The following is a 7,144-nucleotide window of genomic DNA, read 5'->3' as shown; positions in this document are numbered from 1 at the left end:
CGTGGTGGTGCACGCTTGTAATCCCAGCATCTGGGAGGCTGAGACAGGAAGATCGCAGTTTTCAGACAGCCTCAGCTACTTAGTGAGGCCCTTTGCAAATCAGTGAGATCCTATTTCAAAATATTCTTTATTTTTTAAGCCGGGCGTGGTGGTGAGGTGGTGCACGCTTGTAATCCCCGTGCTTGGGAGGCAGAGACAGGAGGATCGCGCAGGTTCGAAGCCAGCCACGTGTGCTGGCTTAGGAGACCCTGTTTCCAAATAAAAATGTAAAAATAGGTCTGGGGGTGTAGCCCGAAGGTAGAAGGGCTTCCAGGAACCCCAGTATCACCAAAAAAAATTATTTATTTTTTCAAAATAAAGAATAAAAATAGGGCTGGGAATGTAGCTCAGGGGAAGAATGCCCCTGGGTACCATCACCAGTACCGAAAAAAAAGGGGGGGGGGGATGAGGTCAGCAGTAGAAGCCCATTGTCATTGCTAACAAGCAGGGAAGCAGGGAAGAAAAAGAAAGGTTAGAAAGCTCGTAGAAAATTTCCCTTAGATTCCCTCCCCTCCATCTCCTCTTGCCCTGGCTGTGCCCGTGGTCAGACTGCAGACTCAAGAACAACCTCCTTCTTTCTCCTTTCCCCAGTTCCTGTCCTTCTGCCGCACGGCAGACTCTTTCTTGGTGGGCGTTGGCAGGTCAGTCCAATCGCCAGTCACGGAGCGCTTTGGGGTCAGTCTCTCAAAGAGTGTTTCGGACCCTAGCCAAGGGCGGGTGGGGAAAAAGATTATCCAGCCGAACAACCCTCCAGTTGAGAAATCTATTTTGCAGAAATAAAAAGAGCAGCTAATCCCCGTGCTTGGGAGGCAGAGACAGGAGGATTGCGCAGGTTCGAAGCCAGCCGCGCGAGCTGGCTTAGGAGACCCTGTTTCAAAATAAATAAATAAATAAATAAAATAGGTCTGGGAGTGTAGCTCGGAGGTAGAAGGGCTTCCAGGAACCCACGTACCACAAAAAAAAAAAAAAAAAAAAAAAAAAGCAGCTAATTACTCTCAAAGTCTTGCCAGTTGAGCAAAAATAATTACGTTTTCTTCTAGGACCAAAGGTTTTAGGACACATCCCTTGGACTGAAGGGACCTGCTGGCTTCCTGTTCCTTGAAGCCCAAACCAAGGGGACTAGGTAACGGCGCCTTCTGAGGAGAAACCAAGCTCCGAGCTCTCCTCCATTCCCTTCCAGGTAACGGCGCCTCCTCCATTCCCTTCGCCTTCCTCCTCCGCGACCACCTGGTTTCTCCTATCACCCCCCTCCCCGACCCAGTTTGCTTTGCCATCTGTGATGTATCCTTTATTTCTATTCCCCAACCCACAGCGACCTCTCCCTGGGTCCCCATCCATCGCTCCTTCCCAAGGAAAATGTGCCCACGGGCTCCCGAGTTCCTGCAGCTGCACCGCACGGGTTAGCATTCTGACACCTGATCAGGTATGGTTATCAGCTGGGTGTAAGAGTGATTATTGCCCAGAAATAATGTAAACAAGGGCACACCACACCATTCTGGACAGGGAGAGCCCAGGTGTGGCCCAGGGAGAGGGCTCTAGTTGAAGCTACACTCCCAGCCCTATTTTATTTATTTATTTATTATTTTTATTTTTTATTTTTGCAGTACTAGGGATTGAACCCAGGGGCATTCTACCTTTGAGTAACACTCCTCAGCTCTATTTTTAGTCTTTATTTATTTATTTATTTATTTATTTATTTATTTATTTATTTTGGTGGTACTGGGGTTCCTGGAAGCCCTTCTACCTCTGGGCTACACTCCCAGACCTATTTTATACTTTTTATTTGAAAACATGGCCTCTTAAACCAGCGCGGCTGGCTTCAAATCTGCGTGCTCCTCCTGTCTCCGCCTCCCAAGCGCGGGGATTACAAGCGTGCGCCACCACGCCCGGCTTATTTTTTATTTTAAAACAGGGTCTCACTGAGTTGCAAAGGGCCTCACTAAGTAGCGAGGCTGTCCATGAACCACGGTCTCCTGTTTCAGCCTCCCAAATGCTGGGATTACAAGCGGGCCCTATTTTATTTTTTATCTGGAAATGGTTTTAGTTGCAGGGAGCCTTACTAAGTTGCTGAGGGTGGCCACAAACCAGCTATCCTGTCTCAGCCTCCTAAGTACTGGGATTACAAGCGTGCACTGCCTTGCCAAGCCATATGTATATGCTTTCATCCCCTCTTCAAACACTTTGACTGCACCTGCCTTTGGAACTTTTGTCGGGGTGGGTTAATTTATTTAAACATTTAAGAACAAATAAACTGATGTTGGACAAGGTATTTTGGAAGGTAAGGAAGCAACTGAAATCTATTTGCCAATGCTCCTGAGATTTGACTTCAGCTAGAGTTTGAGATTGGAGGGCCCTGGGTTAGTAGATGATGTCTCCTCTAGTACAGATTTTGAAGTGTCGATTTTCTGCAAAAGTCTATTCAATATGGAATTGAAATCGCTGCTGCCCAAATTCAGGATTTAATTATGAAAATCCATCTGTAGATCATTGGATATTAGCTGTAAACTATTTTGGCCCATGAGAACTAGCTCTGTTTACTCTTCCAAATTATGCTTTAAGCCGGGCGTGGCGGCGCACGCTTGTAATCCCCGCGCTTGGGAGGCAGAGACAGGAGGATCACGCAGGTTCGAAGCCAGCCGCGCATGCTGGCTTAGGAGACCCTGTTTCCAAACAAAAATGTAAAAGTAGGTCTGGGAGTGTAGCCTGGAGGTAGAAGGGCTTCCAGGAACCCCAGTACCACCAAAAAAAAAAAAAAAAAAAAAAAAAAAATGCTTTAAATGTCCCCCACGTTTTAAACGTTGCCCTGGGCTTCAAATGTTGCCAACTTCCATTTGACCAACCTTCACTCTGTCACCCAGAAAAACCTGGGACCTAATGTTCAGCACCTCTGCCGCTTACATCCAATTCTTGGCGGCTGAGGTGGAGCGGAGGGCGGTCGGGAGAAGGACGGTGTGAAAATCCTTGGGTAGAACCAGCATTGGGGAGGCTGAGACAGGGGGATCCCGGTTCGCGGCCAGCCTCAGCTACTTAGTGAGGCCCTTGCAACTCAGTGAGACCCTGTTTCAAAATAAAGAATAAAAAAATAGGGCTGGGGGTGTAGCTCGGAGGTAGAGTGCCCCTGGGTCCCATCCCCAGTACCACAATACATACATAAATACATAGGGGTGGGAGTGTAGCAGAGAGGTAGAATGCCCCTGGGTTTAATCCCCAGTAACACACACACACACACACACACACACACACACACACACACACACAGAACCAACGAAAAAGAGGCCGCCTTCCTGCTCCTATGCCTTAGACAATTTGTGCTCATAAAATTGAGACTCAAGGAAAATTTTCGCGGGGTGCTTGCCATCATCATCATTATTATTAATTATTATCATTATTATCATCATCATCATCGTCATCATCACTTTCCTTCTTTTTCTGTTCTGTTTGTTAGTGATATTGCCAAATAGAAACCAGATCTTTTGCTGTGGCTGCGAACTTTGTGAACTCTCCTGGGAAAGAGATACTGATAGACGGTGCGATTTTTTTCCTTTTTTTTTCCCCTTCCCTCCCCTTCCATGAAGTCCCGTGTCTTCGATGGCATTAAGGTCCATGGAGTAGAAAGCAATTAAATACAATTTACTGGTGTCTCTCCTCCTTAAACAGAAGTTAATATAGCAAAAATGGCTAAGGATAAAGGAATAAAAACTGGTGGAGGAGCCGGGGTTTGAACCCGGGACCTCGTACATGCGAAGCACGCGCTCTACCACTGAGCTACACCCCCTCCCTGCTGAAAAAGCTGAGTGGGAGATCATCTATAACATATCTGTTATTTTCGGTTGGTTCAGTGTTGTTGAAAGCTTACCGGGTTAATATCTGCTACTTGGGAAATGACTAAACTGGGTACTATCTGGTGGTTTTACTCTAAGAGGATGGTCGCAATTGCACCGTCTCTGATTTTAGGATTTTTCTATTCTTGTTAGCGGGCCCACAGTCCACTCGGCAACCCGCGTGAAAGTTATTTCCCTCCACCAGGAAAAAGCTCAACTTCCCAACTCAAATCTTGGGAGATACCGACCCCCAAGAAGTAAGTGCTCCTGGGGTGGGAAGCAGCCGCGGGCGGGCCTTGCTCGCGCTGGGAACTTCGACCTCACGCCGTCTGGGTGGGGTGGGGGTGGGCTGGGCCCGCAGCACCGAGCCCGCTCCGCGCCCACCGCCCAAGTTCTGGGATGGTGCTGAACGCCGGCTCCGGACGCCGCCTCCGCTGTGCCCTCCGATGGTGCCCACAAAGGATCTCAGAAACAGACAAAACCAGACGAACCCACGCGGCTGCTCCCGCGGTGCTGGGGGTGGAACTGCGGGGAGGGGGGCTTCGGGCGAGCCCCGGGCCCCGAGCTGGGAATCGCAGACGTGCTGCAGATTTGCTCAGCAGAAACTGCAGGACTCGGGGGATGGACAGGCCCTCAGCCAAAGCCGGACCGAGGAGACGCAGCCGCTCTGGCACAATGGGAAGGCCTGCTGGACACAGACCGCAGATATTTGAAAGAAGAGGCGTCCTGGAAAACTTCAGAGTCCTCGAGAGCAGGCGGGAAAGACAGAGGTGATGGACGGAACACACACACACACACACACACACACACACACGCACGCACACGGCCTCACTAAGTAGCTGAGGCTGACATCTGCAGTCCTAGTACTTGGGAGGCTGAGATAGGAGGATCTCTGATTCGAGGACAGCCTAGGCAAGTACTGAGACTCATTAACCCAGAAAGACCCTGTTTCAAAATAAAAATAAAAATGCCTCTACTGGGTTCAATCTCTAGTAACACACACACAATGACAAAAATGTAACACAAGTTTCTTTAGGAGGCAAGGACACCCTGTATTTCAAAAGGAAAGGTGTGTGTGTGTGTGTGTGTGTGTGTGTGTGTGTGTGTGTGTTACTGGAGACTGAACTCAGCAGAGGCATTCAACGTCAGCTACATCTCCAATCCTGTTTTATTTTTATTTTGAAACAGGATCTCTCTAGGTTGATGGGTCTCACTACTTGCTGAGGCTGTCCTTGAACCAGAGATCCTCCTGTCTCAGCCTCCCAAGTACTAGGATTGCAGAGTCAGCCTCAGCTACTTTGTGAGGCCCTTTGCTACTCAGTGAGACCCTGCTTCAAAATAAAGAAGAAAAAATAGGGCCGGGAAGTCGGGCGTGGTGGTGCAGGCTTGCAATCCCAGCATTCAGGAGGCGGAGACAGGAGGGTCGCTGGCTGTTCCGGGACAGCCGTTTCAATCCTGTTTCAAAATAAGAAAAAAATAGGGCTGGGGGTGTATCTTGTAATATAATGCCCCCGGGTTCCATCCCCAGTACAAAAAAAAAAAAAATTAAATTAAGGGAGGTTAATGGTGGGGTTTTTCTTTTTAGGCTTTTACAGAGAAATAAGAGCCTCTGTTCACATCCATGTATGCTATTCCAATTATGTAATAACGTTTCATGAATAGTTGTGTGTCCACAGTGTTCTGTTCGCCGCCCAGAGGGTTTTTCCAGGGACCCCTGGAATCCTCCCTGTGGCACCCTCATTCTTCCTATCTCCAGTGTCTTTAGGATTGGTTCTTATGGCTACAGAAACTACACAGTTTTTGAATTGTTTTCCTCCTTGCTCTCTTAAATAGTTATACGGTACCGTTTCACGTGGTCTAGTGGGGAAAAAATTGGTTAATTTGAGGGCCTTCATGATGCCAAGTAATCGTAGTTTTTGTGGCACTGGGGATTGACCCTCCAAGCATTCTACCTCTGACTTACACCTCCAGCACTATTTTATTTTTATTTGAAAATATGGTTTTGCTAGATTAATGAGTCTCACTACTTGCTGAGACTGTCCTCAAACCTGTAATTTTCCTGTCTCAGCCTCTCAAGTGGTGGAGAAACGACATTTACCACCGCGCCCAGCTTTATTATTATTCTCTTCTTTCTTCTTTTTTGGTACTGGGGTTCCTGGAAGCCCTTCTACCTCCGGGCTACACTCCCAGACCTGTTTTTACATTTTTATTTGGAAACAGGGTCTCCTAAGCCAGCGCGCGCTGCTGGCTTCGAACCTGCGCGATCCTCCTGTCTCTGCCTCCCAAGCGCGGGGATGACAAGCGTGCGCCACCACGCCTGGCCTCTTATTTCTTCTTTTTTTCTATTACAGCAACCATGTTTTACTTTGTTTAGGATGTAAAGGGAAATTAAAGAAGGCAGAAAAGCAGGAGAGCTGTTTCTCTGTAACTGAAGGCATGGGTGGTATAGCGCATATTGGGGAATGAATAAAATGTCAGATAGAAAAAAACACAATATTCCTGGAGGTGCTGGGTATCCAACCCAGGACCTCATACATGCGAAGCATGTGCTCTCCCACTGAGCTACACCCCCACAAAAAGAGCTCCTTTTTAAAATTTGTAATGTGTTAGATACTTTGACAGCCTTTAAAAATATATATTTTAAAAGCCTTTTTGCTTTTTTAATTTCTTTTCTTCCTTTCTTTTTTTGCAGCTATGCTCAGAGGGTCACTGAACTGTACACCAAATTGGCTTTCTCAACAGCAATCTACAAACAAACAAACAAAAAAGACAAAAAACAAGATGTCATTCTATGAAAATCCAGGAGGTATCTTGATGTCCTCTATGCAAAATGAAAATCATGTTTCCTTATGTTTCTCTCAATTTCATATCATGTCTTTACATTAGCAAGTCGAGGGGGGGGGTTCAACTTCTTTCTTTTTGGTGGTAGTGGGGATTGAAGGATTGAACAACCCAGGGACATTCTACCTCTGAACTACACCCTCAGCCCTTTTTATCTTTTGTTCTGAAGCAGGGTCTCGCTAGGTTGACGAGAGGCTCATTACTTGCCGAGGCTGGCCTCGAACCTGTGATCTTTAGCCTCTCTAAGACTAGGATTGCATGCCTCTGTTCCCACACCCCGCTCAATTCCTTTCTCATTCCTTCCTGCTTCTCCATTTCCAGGCCACTAGGGGTCTACTTCCGTCACTATAGATTAGATTGCACTTTTAAGAGGTCTTTGATGTTTTAGTAGATGTGTACACTTTTGTTGGACTGGGATTGTCCTAGGAGAAAATGGACCATTG

Source organism: Muscardinus avellanarius (assembly GCF_963383645.1).
Source record: "Muscardinus avellanarius genome assembly, chromosome: 14".
NCBI classification, from domain to species: domain Eukaryota; kingdom Metazoa; phylum Chordata; class Mammalia; order Rodentia; family Gliridae; genus Muscardinus; species Muscardinus avellanarius.
Note: the sequence above shows the minus strand (reverse complement) of the source record.